This window comes from Eubalaena glacialis, chromosome 9, assembly GCF_028564815.1.
Source record: "Eubalaena glacialis isolate mEubGla1 chromosome 9, mEubGla1.1.hap2.+ XY, whole genome shotgun sequence".
Lineage (NCBI taxonomy): Eukaryota > Metazoa > Chordata > Mammalia > Artiodactyla > Balaenidae > Eubalaena > Eubalaena glacialis.
In genome coordinates, this window is record NC_083724.1 from 11,218,435 (window position 1) to 11,233,820 (window position 15,386).

At 38.5% G+C, this 15,386-nt stretch overlaps 1 protein-coding gene across 1 annotated transcript in view; it reads left to right on the forward strand.

Moving 5' to 3' along the window:
* The window catches only part of SCAI (suppressor of cancer cell invasion), a 127,950-nt gene that overhangs the window by 69,682 nt on the left and 42,882 nt on the right, over positions 1–15,386 (forward strand). The window lies entirely within an intron of this gene.

Below are 15,386 nucleotides of genomic sequence, written 5' to 3' on the forward strand. Positions count from 1 at the left end.
GTGAGGATGTGAAGAAAAGGGAGCCCTTGTGCACTGTTGGGGGGGAATGTACATTGGTGCAGCCACCATAGAAGACCGTATGGAGTTTCTTAAAAAGTTAAAACTACCACAGGATCCAGCAATTCTACTTCTGGGCATTTATGCGAAGAAAATGAAAACACTAACTTGAAAAGATATATACACCCCCATATTCATTGAAGCATTATTTACAGTAGCCAAAATATGGAAGTAATGTAAATGTCCACTGACGGATGAATGGATAAAGAAATTGTGGAATATATATATACATATGAATATTCTTCAACCATTAAAAATGAAGGAAATCTTGGAATTTACAACCTGGATAGACCTTGAGGGCATTATGCTGAAATGAAATAAGTCATGCAGAGAAAGACAAATACCATATAATCTCATTTTATGTAGAATCTAAAAACAACAACAACAAAAACCAAAGCAAAAGACAAAAGAAACAACCGAGCTCATGGGTACAGAGGACAGATTGATGATTGCCAGCAGCAGAAGAGGGGGGCGGGGATGCAATGGGTGAAGGGGGTTAAAAAGTGCAAACTTACAGCTATAGCATAAATATGTAATAGGGATATAATGTACAATGTGGTGACTATAGTTAATAATACTGTATTGTATATTTGGAAGTTGCTAAAAAGTTGATCTTAAAAGTTTTCATCACAAGAAAAAATAATTTGATATTTACGTATGGTGACAGATGTTATTATTGTGACTTATTGTGGTGATCATTTCATGATATCATTCTGACCTAGAAAAGTGGGTAAGCAAAGCCACCAGGGATTTATTTTCAGTGTTTTGTGTGAAGGGTCACCCTCATTTTATTTTTTTATTTTTATTTTTTAAATATTTATTTATTTATTTATTTGGTTGCACCGGGTCTTAGTTGTGGCAGGCAGGCTCCTTAGTTGAAGCTCGGTGCCTTCTTAGTTGCGGCACATGGGCTCCTTAGTTGTGGCCTGTGAACTCTTAGTTGCGGCATTCATGTGGGATCTAGTTCCCTGACCAGGGATCGAATCCGGGCCCCCTGCATTGGGAGTGTGGAGTCTTAACCACTGCGCCACCAGGAAAGTCCCAGGTCCCCTTCATTTTAAACAGCCTTAATTATTTCTACAAAAACTAGATTTATGGTGAGTAAAGTATATATCTTCTCTATATGCTTTTGGGTTTTTGTTTGAGCAGATGTGGCTAGTGGCAATGCAAGTCTGTAGTTTACTGAGAGATTAGTACTTTGACTCTCTTCCTTTTTCTTTTCATTTTTTAAAACATTTATTTATTTTTGTCTGTGTTGGGTCTTCATTACTGCATGCATGCTTTCTCTAGTTGCAGCAAGCTACTCTTCGTTGCAGTGCACGGGCTTCTCATTGCGGTGGCTTCTCTTGTTGCAGAGTGTGGTCTCGAGGTGCACCGGCTCAGTAGTTGTGGCTCACGGGCTCAGTAGTTGTGGCGCACGGGCTTAGTTGTTCTGTTGCCTGTGGGATCTTCCCGGACCAGGGCTCGAACCCATGTCGCCTGCATTGGCAGGCGCATTCTTAACCACTGCGCCACCAGGAAAGCCCCTTTCTTTTCATTTTTAAAGAAAATTCATTTCACACACACACACAGAATAATATAGAACTATTAAAAAGATGTTGGTGGAGATATAAATGAAAAGTTGCCCACAGTATGTGGTTAAGTTAAAAAAAGCAAATTGTGAAAATAGTATGTTTTACATGATCTTGTTTTATCAGAAGTTCTCTGTTAAATTTATGTTCTATAAGCCATATTAACTCTTAGTGGGGACTCTTTGCTCTTAGTGCTCAGTTTGGTCTCTTTCTTCTGGGGGGCTGATTTTCTCACGGTGTCTGGTGCGTGTGAGTGTGTGCATTTTCTGTGCTTGTTTATATAAATGAAAGTGTTTTGTTCATTGTTAGACCTCGATTGGAAAGCGATCAGAAGATCTGTAGGTCTTTGTTAGTTGCCCATGGTGGTAGGTTGGAGGGATGTGTGGCATTCTTCCCCACACTTTTCTCCAAAGAACCTCTTTGAGTTATGGAAATTAAACACATCTCTGCTTTCAAGCGTTGATGTAGTTTTTGCACATTTCTTTTGAAATAGAAAAGATTCCTTGGGAATAATTAAAAGAGGGGTTTTTTTGGTTGTCCCCCTCCCAACCCCCCATTTTTGTGTTGGTCTGAATAGAAAACAGAATCACAGTGCTTATAGAGAAAGAGAAATATATTGGGAGTGGCTCTGGACCAGTTTTGGAACTTTGGGGAAAGGGGTGAAGTGGGAGTCCAGATGGAATAACATCAGCTTTTTTTTTTTTTTAATAAATTTATTTATGGCTGCGTTGGGTCTTCGTTGCTGTGCGCGGCTTTCTCTAGTTGTGGCGAGCTGGGGCTACTCTTCGTTGTGGTGTGAGGACTTCTCATTGCAGTGGCTTCTCTTGTTGTGCAGCACGGGCTCTAGGCGCATGGGCTTCAGTAGTTGTGGCGCACGGGCTTAGTTGCTCCACATCATGTGAGATCTTCCCAGGACAGGGTTCGAACCTGTGTCCCCTCCATTGGCAGGCAGATTCTTAACCACTGCGCCACCAGGGAAGTCCCAGAATCAGCTTTCAACATGGGGCCTGTGATTCCCAGCCTTCCCTTCACTGTTGGTGCTTTTCTTTTGGCAAGCTTTCCTTTGTGTTTTCTCTTTCTTTCTTGAGTTCACAAGCTGGTTATTAAACTTACTATTGCAGTGTTAATATGCTTGCAGAAAAGTACACATATTATAAGTGTATTTTTTGCGAACTGAACATATCCATGGGCCTTGTACTTGGACAAAGAAAGAGAACATACAGCACGGCAGCAACCCTCTTGTATTCCCTCACTTGGGCTTTTTAACTGTTTATGAGCAGAGTGAAAAAGTATGTTTCAGTGCATGAAAGGCTAGAGTTTCTATATATGTAATGCCTTATTTGGGTACAATAAACTTTCTCTTTACTCTTGAAGGTGTATCTTTTCGCCTTATATGTAGTAAGTTGTCATCCAAGTTGTCAGAGCCTTTTCATTTTCCCAGCCATGAATATCTTTTTTTAAATATTTTTTTAAATGAGTGAGATTTTTGTAGTGGCCCAATATACAGCCAAATATGTAAATATTCCAACAGTAAGTAAAAAAGGTGCATTTTCTGATATCAGGCAGCAGGGCTTGATATAGATCTATTAGACCAGCTTTATTTATTTATTGGAGTATTATTGCTTTACAATGTTGTGTTAGTTTCTGCTGTACAACGAAGTGAATCAGCTACATGTATACATATATCCCCTCTCTCTTGAACCTCCCTCCCAACCCCATCCCCCATCCCAGCCCTCTAGGTCATCACAGAGCACTGAGCTGAGCTCCCTGTGCTATACAGCAGCTTCCCACTAGCTGTCTATTTTACACATGGTAGTGTATATATGTCAGTGCTACTTTTTCAATTCATCCCACCCTCCCCTTCCCTGCCATGTCCACAAGTCCGTTCTCTACATCTGCGTCTCTTTTCCTGCCCTGCAGATAGGTTTATCAGTACCATTTTTCTAGATTCCGTATATACGCGTTAATTTACGATGTTTGTGTTTCTCTTTCTGACTTCCTTCACTCTGTATGACAGACTCTAGGTTCATGCACATCACTACAACTTGACTGAAAATACCTCCTTATAATATGTGCATAATAAATAATCTCTTCTATCCACTCACCGTGTAAGAAAACATAGTCCAGAGAGTGAGAAATAGATAAAATGAATGGCGTATTGCTTATAATAGCTCTTGCATATGTAGTTACAGTAGTAATGAAGTGAGAATGATGTTAGAAGTAGCTTTGAATAATGTCAGAAAACCATCAAAAGCCTAAGTGCTTGCAGGGTTCTAGTTACCATGGTGACTAAGACTGTCGAAGCAGAATGGAATACTTGGTGAGATTATTTAAGGCAGCATCTTGAGACATGTATTTGAGATATGCACTTGTGTCTACCAGTGATATCCATGACTTTTGAAACAGCAGAGGCCTGCAAATCACTAATTATTTGACTCCAGAGGAGCAAATACTCAAAGCCAAAATAAATGTTGGAGGCAATAAATAAACAAACAAATATACAAAGGAGTGCACCAAAGTGAAGTGTATTGATCTTAAATAAAAATAATGGCAGAAGTTTTTATTAAATATGCTCCTTATATTTCAAGGTAAAGAAGAAATCATCTACAATGCTTTCTTCAACAGCCTATTTTTAGGATGCCCTGGTTCCTATATAGGAAAGGATAACTGAGAAATTAACAGTTTTTTCCACTGTCCCCTTTCTCCCCCCACCCCCTCTTGCGCTCTCTCTTACTTCTCTCGTCCCTCTTTTTCTTCCCCTTTCTCTTCCTTCTTCAAAAAATTAATACTTTCCTAGAGGCAGAATTCTGCGAACAGGTAATAATAAAGTATATGTTATTTCAGAGCTAATACCCTAAACTATCTGTACAAGCTTGTGATGCCTGCTTTCATTTTATATGGTTTGCTACCCAAAATAGTTGCACTTGCAGTTGAGGTGGGCTGCCACCAGGGTGCAGTAGGTGTCATAATCACGTGATCTAGAGAAGCATTGACTGACAAAAATTTAATGTGAGCCACAAATGTGATTTAAAATTTTTCTAGTAGCCAGATTTTAAAAACGTAAAAAGAAAAAAGTGAAATTAATTTTAACAGTATATTTTATTTGATCCAATATATCTAAAATATTTTCTTTCAACATGTAATCAATATAGAAAAAGTATTGAGATCTTTTACATTCTTTTTTTTCATACTGAGTTTTTGAAGTACACTGAATATTTTACACTTTCACACATTTCAATTCTAATTAGACACATTTCAAGTACTCATTAGCCACATGGCTATTGGCTCAGGCAGAATTCCTCCACCTTTTAGCTTCTGTTCTCAAAATGGTCCACTGTGCTTTCCAGTGGATACATACTGGCTGTTTTAGGAGGTTCTCTTCTTCATAGTCCATCCTCTGTCCCCATTGTTTCTTCTCTCTCTTCCTGCACAGATACTGATAGCGTGCAGGTCTTTTGGCTGTTGGTGATTTGTTCCCACCCGTTTGTATTTTGGGATTTGAAGGCTACCTTATCACTTACTATTTTAGTTTGCTAGGGCTATCATAACAAAATACCACACTCTGGGTGGCTTAAACAACAGAAGTTTATTCTCTCACGGTTCTGGAGGCTGAAAGTCCAAGGTCAACATGTCGGCAGGGTTGGTTCCTGCTGAAGCCTCTCTCCTTGGCTTGCAAATGGCCATTTTCTTGCTCTGTCCTCACATGGTCGTCTCTTTGAGCACGTGAATCCCAGGTGTCTCTCTGTGTGCCCTAATCTTCTGCTTATTAGGACACAACTCAGGGTTTTTGACTTGTTGTCAAAACAAGTCACAATGTTGTTGTCAACAGCATTCCAAGAGTGAGCGCCCAGAGAAGGACTTTACTAATGTAGAATCAAAATCTAGGTTGTTTTTCCCTGTGGTAGAAAGGAGAGAGTATTAGATTACAGGCGCAAAGGGGTTATGAATTTCAGTCATAACTCAACAATTTACTGGCCATGAGTTCCCAGGCAAATCATTTAAGCTCTCTGATCCTCATTTTAGTGTGTGTGTGTGTGTGTGTGTCTGTGTGTGTGTCTGTGTGTGTGTGTTTACGTGTATTACACATACCTATGCTGGGGAAGCCATGCATATTAGGACCGGACTAAGGAAACAGAAGCCAATGAAAGAGACTGTTAGAACAGAAAGAAGAGAGGGTTACAAGATGGTGAGGAAGTGATGAGCCATGTCAACGCTATAGGGAGAACTGATATGAGGACTGGAAAGTGGCTATTGGACTTGGATTTTAGGTGTTGGTAGGCATCAGTGATCTTAGCTAATTCAGTTTAGTAAAGGTGGTCGATTTATAGAAACTTGGAAGAAACTTCGTAAGTGCCATCTCGACTTTACATTTGAAACATCTCTGAGAAGTAGGTTTAATTATTTGCAGTAATAGTCTCCCAACTTTCGCTAAGATTTGAGGATTTTAAAACAGAGTGAGATTAGCATCGTGCTTTCGATTTCCTCTGAAAACTTGGCAAAAGAATATGAGCAGCCAATTTATAACAAAGGTGCCTTTGCAAAATGTGAAATATAAGGTCATTTAGCTTATGGGATAATTCACACAGCCCCATTTAATTTAATTCCATGGACCATTAATTTCCCATCTCTTCTGACAGTAATAATGACCAAATGGTATATTCAGAGTTTAAAACCAGAGTCAAGCTCTGAATAGTAGAGGAAATTATCTAAAACTCTTTATAAAGTACCTTAGTTAATTTTGGACTCTAATCATATTAGAGTATAATAGCTTCTACGATATGTTTCACTAGAAAAAGGGTGATCATGGGACTTACCCTTTAGGAAGTTTTTTTTTAAAAAAAACTTAAACACTGTTTTGAAAAAGATATTGCTGTCTTTATAGCTGAGTCTTCAGACTGGATTGGTAGATGCTCTAAATTCTTTTAACGAAAATTGTATAGAATTTAGTCAACATTGTTCACAGCTATAAATCAGAAAATACTTGTATATTACAACTTACGTTTGGAGCCTTGTTCTAACCCTTTTAGGCCGACCACCTTTTATGTGCTTTTAGCCCTCATAGAAAAGTCCCTTCCCCTAAAGCCCTTCCCACTGAACACCTGAAATTATATAGTCATGAAATAAAATACTGAGTTCTAATTCTGTTTTCTCCCTTAACAAGATGTATTACTGAGGTTTATTAAATTTGTCAGTTTTGGAAATGCAAAGGAACTTATAGGCAAATGCTTACTTGAAAATTTGCAGAGAGGCTTTACATAGTATCTTTAAAGAAGCACTCAAGGGTTATCAGTTCTCATGAAGTTGATGTTGCTGCCTAATGCTTTTATATAAAATACTGTCTTCCTACCAGTAGCCACTTGGTAGGGGTCTTAAAGATTCTAACAGCAAGTTCAATTTAAAAATAACTGATTAGAGAAGCAAGAAGAACTACAGTCCTGCAGCCTGTGGAACAAAAACCACATTCACAGAAAGATGGACAAGATGAAAAGGCAGAGGGCTATGTACCAGATGAAGGAACAAGATAAAACCCCAGAAAAACAACTAAATGAAGTGGAGGTAGGCAACTTTCCAGAAAAAGAATTCAGAATAATGATAGTGAAGATGATCCAGGACCTCAGAAAAAGAATGGAGGCAAAGATCGAGAAGATGCAAGAAATGTTTAACAAAGACCTAGAAGAATTAAAGAACAAACAAACAGAGATGAACAATACAATAACTGAAATGAAAACTACACTAGAAGGAATCAATAGCAGAATAACTGAGGCAGAAGAACGGATAAGTGACCTGGAAGACAGAATGGTGGAATTCACTGCTGCGGAACAGAATAAAGAGAAAAGAATGAAAAGCAATGAAGACAGCCTAAGAGACCTCTGGGACAACATTAAACGCAACAACATTCGCATTATAGGGGTCCCAGAAGGAGAAGAGAGAGAGAAAGGACCCGAGAAAATATTGGAGGAGATTATAGTCGAAAACTTCCCTAACATGGGAAGGGAAGTAGCCACCCAACTCCAGGAAGCGCAGCGAGTCCCATACAGGATAAACCCAAGGAGAAACACGCCGAGACACATAGTAATCTAATTGGCAAAAATTAAAGACAAAGAAAAATTATTGAAAGCAGCAGGGGAAAAATGACAAATAACATACAAGGGAACTCCCATAAGGTTAACAGCTGATTTCTCAGCAGAAACTCTACAAGCCAGAAGGGAGTGGCATGATATACTTAGAGTGATGAAAGGGAAGAAACTACAACCAAGATTACTTTACCCGACAAGGATCTCATTCAGATTTGATGGAGAAATCAAAAGCTTTACAGACAAGCAAAAGCTAAGAGAATTCAGCACCACCAAACCAGCTCTACAACAAATGCTAAAGGAACTTCTCTAAGTGGGAAACACAAGAGAAGAAAAGGACCTACAAAAACAAACCCAAAACAATTAAGAAAATGGTCATAGGAACATACATATCGATAATTACCTTAAACGTGAATGGATTAAATGCTCCAACCACAGGCTTGCTGAATGGATACAAAAACAAGACCCATCTATATGCTGTCTACAAGAGACCCACTTCAGACCTAGGGACACATAACAGACTGAGAATGAGGGGATGGAAAAAGATACTCCATGCAAATGGAAATCAAAAGAAAGCTGGAGTAGCAGTACTCATATCAGATAAAATAGACTTTAAAATAAAGAATGTTACAAGAGACAAGGAAGGACACTACCTAATGATCAAGGGATCAATCCAAGAAGAAGATATAACAATTATAAATATATATGCACCCAACATAGGAGCACCTCAATACATAAGGCAACTGCTAACAGCTATAAAAGAGGAAATCGACAGTAACACCATAATAGTGGGGGACTTTAACACCTCACTTACACCAATGGACAGATCATCCAAAATGAAAATAAATAAGGAAACAGAAGCTTTAAATGACACAATAGACCAAATAGATTTAATTGATATTTATAGGACATTCCATCCTAAAACAGCAGATTACACTTTCTTCTCAAGTGCCCACGGAACATTCTCCAGGATAGATCACATCTTGGGTCACAAATCAAGCCTCAGTAAATTTAAGAAAATTGAAATCATATCAAGCATCTTTTCTGACCACAACGCTATGAGATTAGAAATGAATACATGGAAAAAAAACGTAAGAAACACAAACACAAGGAGGCTAAACAATACGTTACTAAATAACCAAGAGATCACTGAAGAAATCAAAGAGGAAATCAAAAAATACCTAGACACAAATGACAATGAAAACACGACGATCCAAAACCTATGGGATGCAGCAAAAGCAGTTGTAAGAGGGAAGTTTATAGCTACACAAGCCTACCTCAAGAAACAAGAAAAATCTCAAATAAACAATCTAACCTTACACCTAAAGGAACTAGAGAAAGAAGAACAAACAAAACCCAAAGTTAGCAGAAGGAAAGAAATAAAGATCAGAGCAGAATTAAATGACATAGAACCAAAGAAAACAATAGCAAAGATCAATAAAACTAAAAGCTGGTTCTTTGAGAAGATAAACAAAATTGATAAACCATTAGCCAGGCTCATCAAGAAAAAGAGGGAGAGGACTCAAATCAATAAAATTAGAAATGAAAACGGAGAAGTTACAACAGACACCGCAGAAATACAAAGCATCCTAAGAGACTACTACCAGCAACTCTGTGCCGATAAAATGGACAACCTGGAAGAAATAGACAAATTCTTAGAAAGGTATAACCTTCCAAGACTGAACCAGGAAGAAATAGAAAATATGAACAGACCAATCACAAGTAATGAAATTGAAACTGTGATTAAAAATCTTCCAGCAAACAAAAGTCCAGGACCAGATGGCTTCACAGGTGAATTCTGTCAGACATTTAGAGAAGAGCTAACACCCATCCTTCTCAAATTCTTCCAAAAAATTGCAGAGGAAGGAACACTCCCAAACTCATTCTATGAGGCCACCATCACCCTGATACCAAAACCAGACAAAGATACTACAAAACAAGAAAATTACAGAGCAATATCACTGATGAATATAGATGCAAAAATCCTCAACAAAATACTAGCAAACAGAATCCAACAACACATTAAAAGGATCATACACCACGATCAAGTGGGATTTATCCCAGGGATGCAAGGATTCTTCAGTATACGCCAATCAATCCATGTGATGTGCCATATTAACAAATTGAAGAATAAAAACCATATGATCTGGGCTTCCCTGGTGGCGCAGTTGTTGAGAATCTGCCTGCCAATGCAGGGGACATGGGTTCAAGCCCTGGTTTGGGAAGATCCCACATGCCGCGGAGCAACTAGGCCTGTGAGCCACAATTACTGAGCCTGCGCGTCTGGAGCCTGTGCTCCGCAACAAGAGAGGCTGCGAAAGTGAGAGGCCCGCGCACCGCGATGAAGAGTGGCCCCCACTTGCCGCAACTAGAGAAAGCCCTTGCACAGAAACGAAGACCCAACACAACCAAAAATAAAAATAAATAAATAAGCCTACACCTTTAAAAATAAAAAAAATCTAGGAGGGTTATTGAGCCTAAATATGAAAAAAAAAAACCATATGATCATCTCAATAGATGCAGAAAAAGCTTTTGACAAAATTCAACACCCATTTATGATAAAAACTCTCCAGAAAGTGGGCATAGAGGGAACCTACCTCAACATAATAAAGCCCATATGCGACAAACCCACAGCAAACATCATTCTCAATGGTGAAAAACTGAAAGCATTTCCTCTAAGATCAGGAGCACGACAAGGATGTCCACTCTCACCGCTATTATTCAACATAGTTTTGGAAGTCCTAGCCTCGGCAATCAGAGAAGAAAAAGAAATAAAAGGAATACAAATTGGAAAAGAAGAAGTAAAAGTGTCACTGTTTGCAGATGACATGATACTATACATAGAGAATCCTAAAGATGCCACCAGAAAACTACTAGAGCTAATCAATGAATTTGGTAAAGTTGCAGGATACAAAATTAATGCACAGAAATCTCTTGCATTCCTATACACTAATGATGAAAAATCTGAAAGAGAAATTAAGGAAACACTCCCATTTACCATTGTAACAAAAAGAATAAAATACCTAGGAATAAACCTTCCTAAGGAGACAAAAGACCTGTATGCAGAAAACTATAAGACACTGATGAAAGAAATTAAAGATGATACCAACAGATGGAGAGATATACCATGCTCTTGGATTGGAAGAATCAATATTGTGAAAATGACTCTACTACCCAAAGCAATCTACAAATTCAATGCAATCCCTATCAAATTACCAATGGCATTTTTTACAGAACTAGAACAAAAAATCTTAAAATTTGTATGGAGGCACAAAAGACCCCGAATAGCCAAAGCAGTCTTGAGGGAAAAAAACGGAGCTGGAGGAATCAGACTCCCTGACTTCAGACTATACTACAAAGCTACAGTAATCAAGACAATATGGTACTGGCACAAAAACAGAAACATAGATCAATGGAACAAGATATAAAGCCCAGAGATGAACCCACGCACCTATGGTCAACTAATCTATGACAAAGGAGGCAAGGATATACAATGGAGAAAAGACCGTCTCTTCTACAAGTGGTGCTGGGAAAACTGGACAGCTACATGTAAAAGAATGAAATTAGAACACTCCCTAACACCATACACAAAAATAAACTCAAAATGGATTAGAGACCTAATTTTAAGAGCGGACACTATAAAACTCTTAGAGGAAAACATAGGAAGAACACTCTTTGACATAAATCACAGCAAGATCTTTTTTGATCTACCTCCTAGAGTAATGGAAATAAAAACAAAAGTAAAGAAATAGGACCTAATGAAACTTAAAAGCTTTTGCACAGCAAAGGGAACCATAAACAAGACGAAAAGATAGCCCTCAGAATGGGAGAAAATATTTGCAAATGAATCAATGGACAAAGGATTAATCTCCAAAATATATAAAGAGCTCATGCGGCTCAATATTAAAGAAACAACGCAATCCAAAATGGGCAGAAGACGTAAATAGACATTTCTCCAAAGAAGACATACAGATGGCCACGAAGCACATGAAAAGATGCTCAACATCACTAATTATTAGAGAAATGCAAATCATAACTACAATGAGGTATCACCTCACACCAGTTAGAATGGGGATCATCAGAAAATCTACAAACGACAAATGCTGGAGAGGCTGGGGAGAAAAGGGAACCCTCTTGCACTGTTGGTGGGAATGTAAATTGATAACCGCCACTGTGGAGACCAGTATGGAGGTTCCTTAAAAAACTAAAAATAGAATTACCATATGATCCAGCAATCCCACTACTGGGCATATACCCAGAGAAAACCATAATTCAAAAAGACACATGCACCCCAATGTTCATTGCAGCAGTATTTACAATAGCCAGGTCATGGAAGCAACCTAAATGCCCATCGACAGACGAATGGATAAAGAAGTTGTGGTACATATATACAATGGAATATTACTCAGCCATAAAAAGGAATGAAATTGGGTCATTTGTTGAGATGTGGATGGATCTAGAGACTGTCATACAGAGTGAAGTAAGTCAGAAAAAGAAAAAACAAATATCATATATTAACGCATATATGTGGAACCTAGAAAAATGGTACAGATGAACCGGTTTGCAGGGCAGAAATAGAGACACAGATGTAGAGAACAAACGTATTTACACCAAGGGGGGAAGGCGGTGGGGGTGGGGGTGGTGGTGGGATGAATTGGGCGATTGGGATTGACATGTATACACTGATGTGTATGAAATTGATGACTAATAAGAACCTGCTGTATAAAAAAATAAATAAAATTAAAAAATTAAAAAAATACAAAACTAATACTAAACTTTCTTTGGGTTATTTGTATGGAAATATGTTAATATAAATGTTTCAGACATTACATGAAATTCCTAAAAATCTTATATGTTCTGGTATAATGTTATAAGTCATAATTCTAGTTATTATTTTAAAATGTATATCTCAGAAATAACTAAAAAAAAATAAAAATAAAAATAACTGATTAGCTCTTCCTAATGCAACCTCTCACTAGAGATCCATGGAGACATAAAAAGGATAAAAACTTGCAATAAATTTGGAAACTAGTGTCTCTAGTTAACCTATTCGGTAATCTGAAATGAGTTTCTACTTATCGTAAGGATAATGGAAATAGATTTAAAACTGGAATTACTAGTTCATTCTTGTAATGTAGTGTCTGAAATTTTTGGGTAGGAAAACCTTTTGCTTTTTTCCTCATTGTCTTAACATCTGGTACAGAAATGCAAATCTTCTTTTACTCATTAATTCCACTTACAGAAATTTGCTTTTTACTCATATCACGTAACTATTCAAGTGTATTAGTATGAAGATGTTTATTGCAGCATTTTTTTTTTTTTTTTAAGAATTGAGAACTCCCTTTAAACTTTCCTTTTACATTCTCGAGGTTTTTTTTTTTTTTTTAATTTTTTTTTTAAAATTCTATTATTTATTTATTATTTATTTTTGGCTGTGTTGGGTCTTCGTTTCTGTGCGAGGGCTTTCTCTAGTTGCGGCAAGCGGGGGCCACTCTTCATCGCGATGTGCAGGCCTCTCACTATCGCGGCCTCCCCTGTTGCGAAGCACAGGCTCCAGACGCGCAGGCTCAGTTGTGGCTCACGGGCCTAATCGCTCCGCGGCATGTGGGATCCTCCCAGACCAGGGCTCAAACCCGTGTCCCCTGCATTGGCAGGCAGATTCTCAACCACTGCGCCACCAGGGAAGCCCCTGCAGCATTTTTATGACAGGGAAAAACTGGAAGCAATATAATTGTCCATCAGGAGGGGATTGGTTAAGTAAATTGGTTCATTATATACTACACTGTACACAGTAAATACTGATGTAATTCTATATGCATTAAAGAAACCTGATATATTATTAAACTAAAACAGCATGTTACAGAATATTATATATAGTTTGATCCCATTTATGTAAAATAATAGATAAACTGATATATATTTAAATATATAGAGAAAATGCATTTTCAATGGTGGTTATTTCTGAGAACTAGAAAGGAAAAGCAGTAAGGTGTTTTCTATTTCTTGCTTTATACACTGTATAGTATTTTTGTTTTCTAAGAGACGTGTTTTCAAAACTGAAAAAGAGGGCCTTCCGTGGTGGCGCAGTGGTTAAGAATCCGCCTGCCACTGCAGGCAACATGGGTTCGAGCCCTGGTCTGGGAAGATCCCACATGCCGCCGAGCAACTAAGCTCGTACGCCACAACTACTGAGCCCGTGCACCTAGGGCCCGTGCTCCGCAACAAAGAGAAGCCACCGCAATGAGAAACCTGTGCACCGCGACGAAGAGTAGACCCCGCTCACCGCAACTAGAGAAAGCCCATGCACAGCAACAAAGTCCCAATGCAGCCATAAATAAATAAATAAGTAAATAAATAAATAAATATATTTGTTTGTTTGTTTGTTTATTTTAAAAGAAATTGAAAAAGAAAGAAAAACATAAGGTCTCTGTGACAGATTGTTTTTAAAAAGTCATTCCCTTCCCCATATCCATGCCCATGAGTCATCCCCCTCTCACACTGACGCTGGGCTTGGCCATGAGATTTGTTTTGCCTGATGGGACAGTGCAAACATGATGGAAAGACTTGAAAAGAAAAATGCATATCTGAGCTGCCCTCCCTTTTGCTGCTCTTGGGATCCTTGCAACCACCTCATGTAAATGGACCCAAGCTAGCCTGTTAGATGATGAGAAACATGTGACCCGGCACCTTAGCCGCCAGCCAGGCTAAACATTCAGGGGAGACCATCCACTACTAGCTGTCCACAGTTGCATGAGTGAGATAAGAAGTGTACCATGCTGTAATCAATGAATATTGATTATTCCTTTATAACACAAATGGCTTTTGAGAGTACAACGCTCTCAATATTTCATTGACTCTGTTTGATTCAGGTTAGCTTCCATGTACCAATAGCCATGCCCACAATATTTCGAGACACTCCCCTCTCTCTCTTCTAGACTCTTTTACAGGTAACCTTGAGCTTATCAGGCTTCTACAAGGCAGCCAAATCCTTAGATTCTTTCCCCAGATCTATTTTGTCCCCCTGAAAGAATGTACTTGGCACCGCTTTCATAAATTTCTTCACAGGCTTTAATGAAGAGGTTTTGCCTTGGGGATGAGACTGTCTAGGTGCTGTTCATAGCTAGCATGTCTCAGTTGGGTCTTTTACATTTATTCATTAGAAATTGTTGTATTTGTCAATCTTGAAAGTTCTGGAATTTGTGGATTTCCTCTTTTCCTTTTCAGCCCTGCTCGCAGCTAGTTCTTTTTTGAGTTCATCTCTTTCTCATATTTTGTTACGTGTGCCTAGTAGCATACTGTTTCCTGGCTTAATTGTATAAATCCACAAGTTCATTAGTCACATTATCTACTTTCCAAGTTATTGCAGGCAAATGCAGTTTTGCCACTGTATTATATGACAGCTTTCAGTAACAGTTACTTGACACTCAGTCTCAATGCCAGTGTCACATAATGTATTTCTTAGGACAATAACCTAGTCCTGGTACCGGTTTCTGTACTAGCTTTTCCTGTAATAACTCTACTGGCTGCTGTAATAACTCCAAAATTTTAGTACCTTACTATAGTAGAGATTTATTTCCGGCTCCCATGTTAGCTACAAGTTGTCTGCAATTCTGAGGCTCCATTAAATGTGCCTTCTGTGTTCCAGGCTGAGGAGCAGCCCTATCTTGGTCTTAGGTCAGAGGGA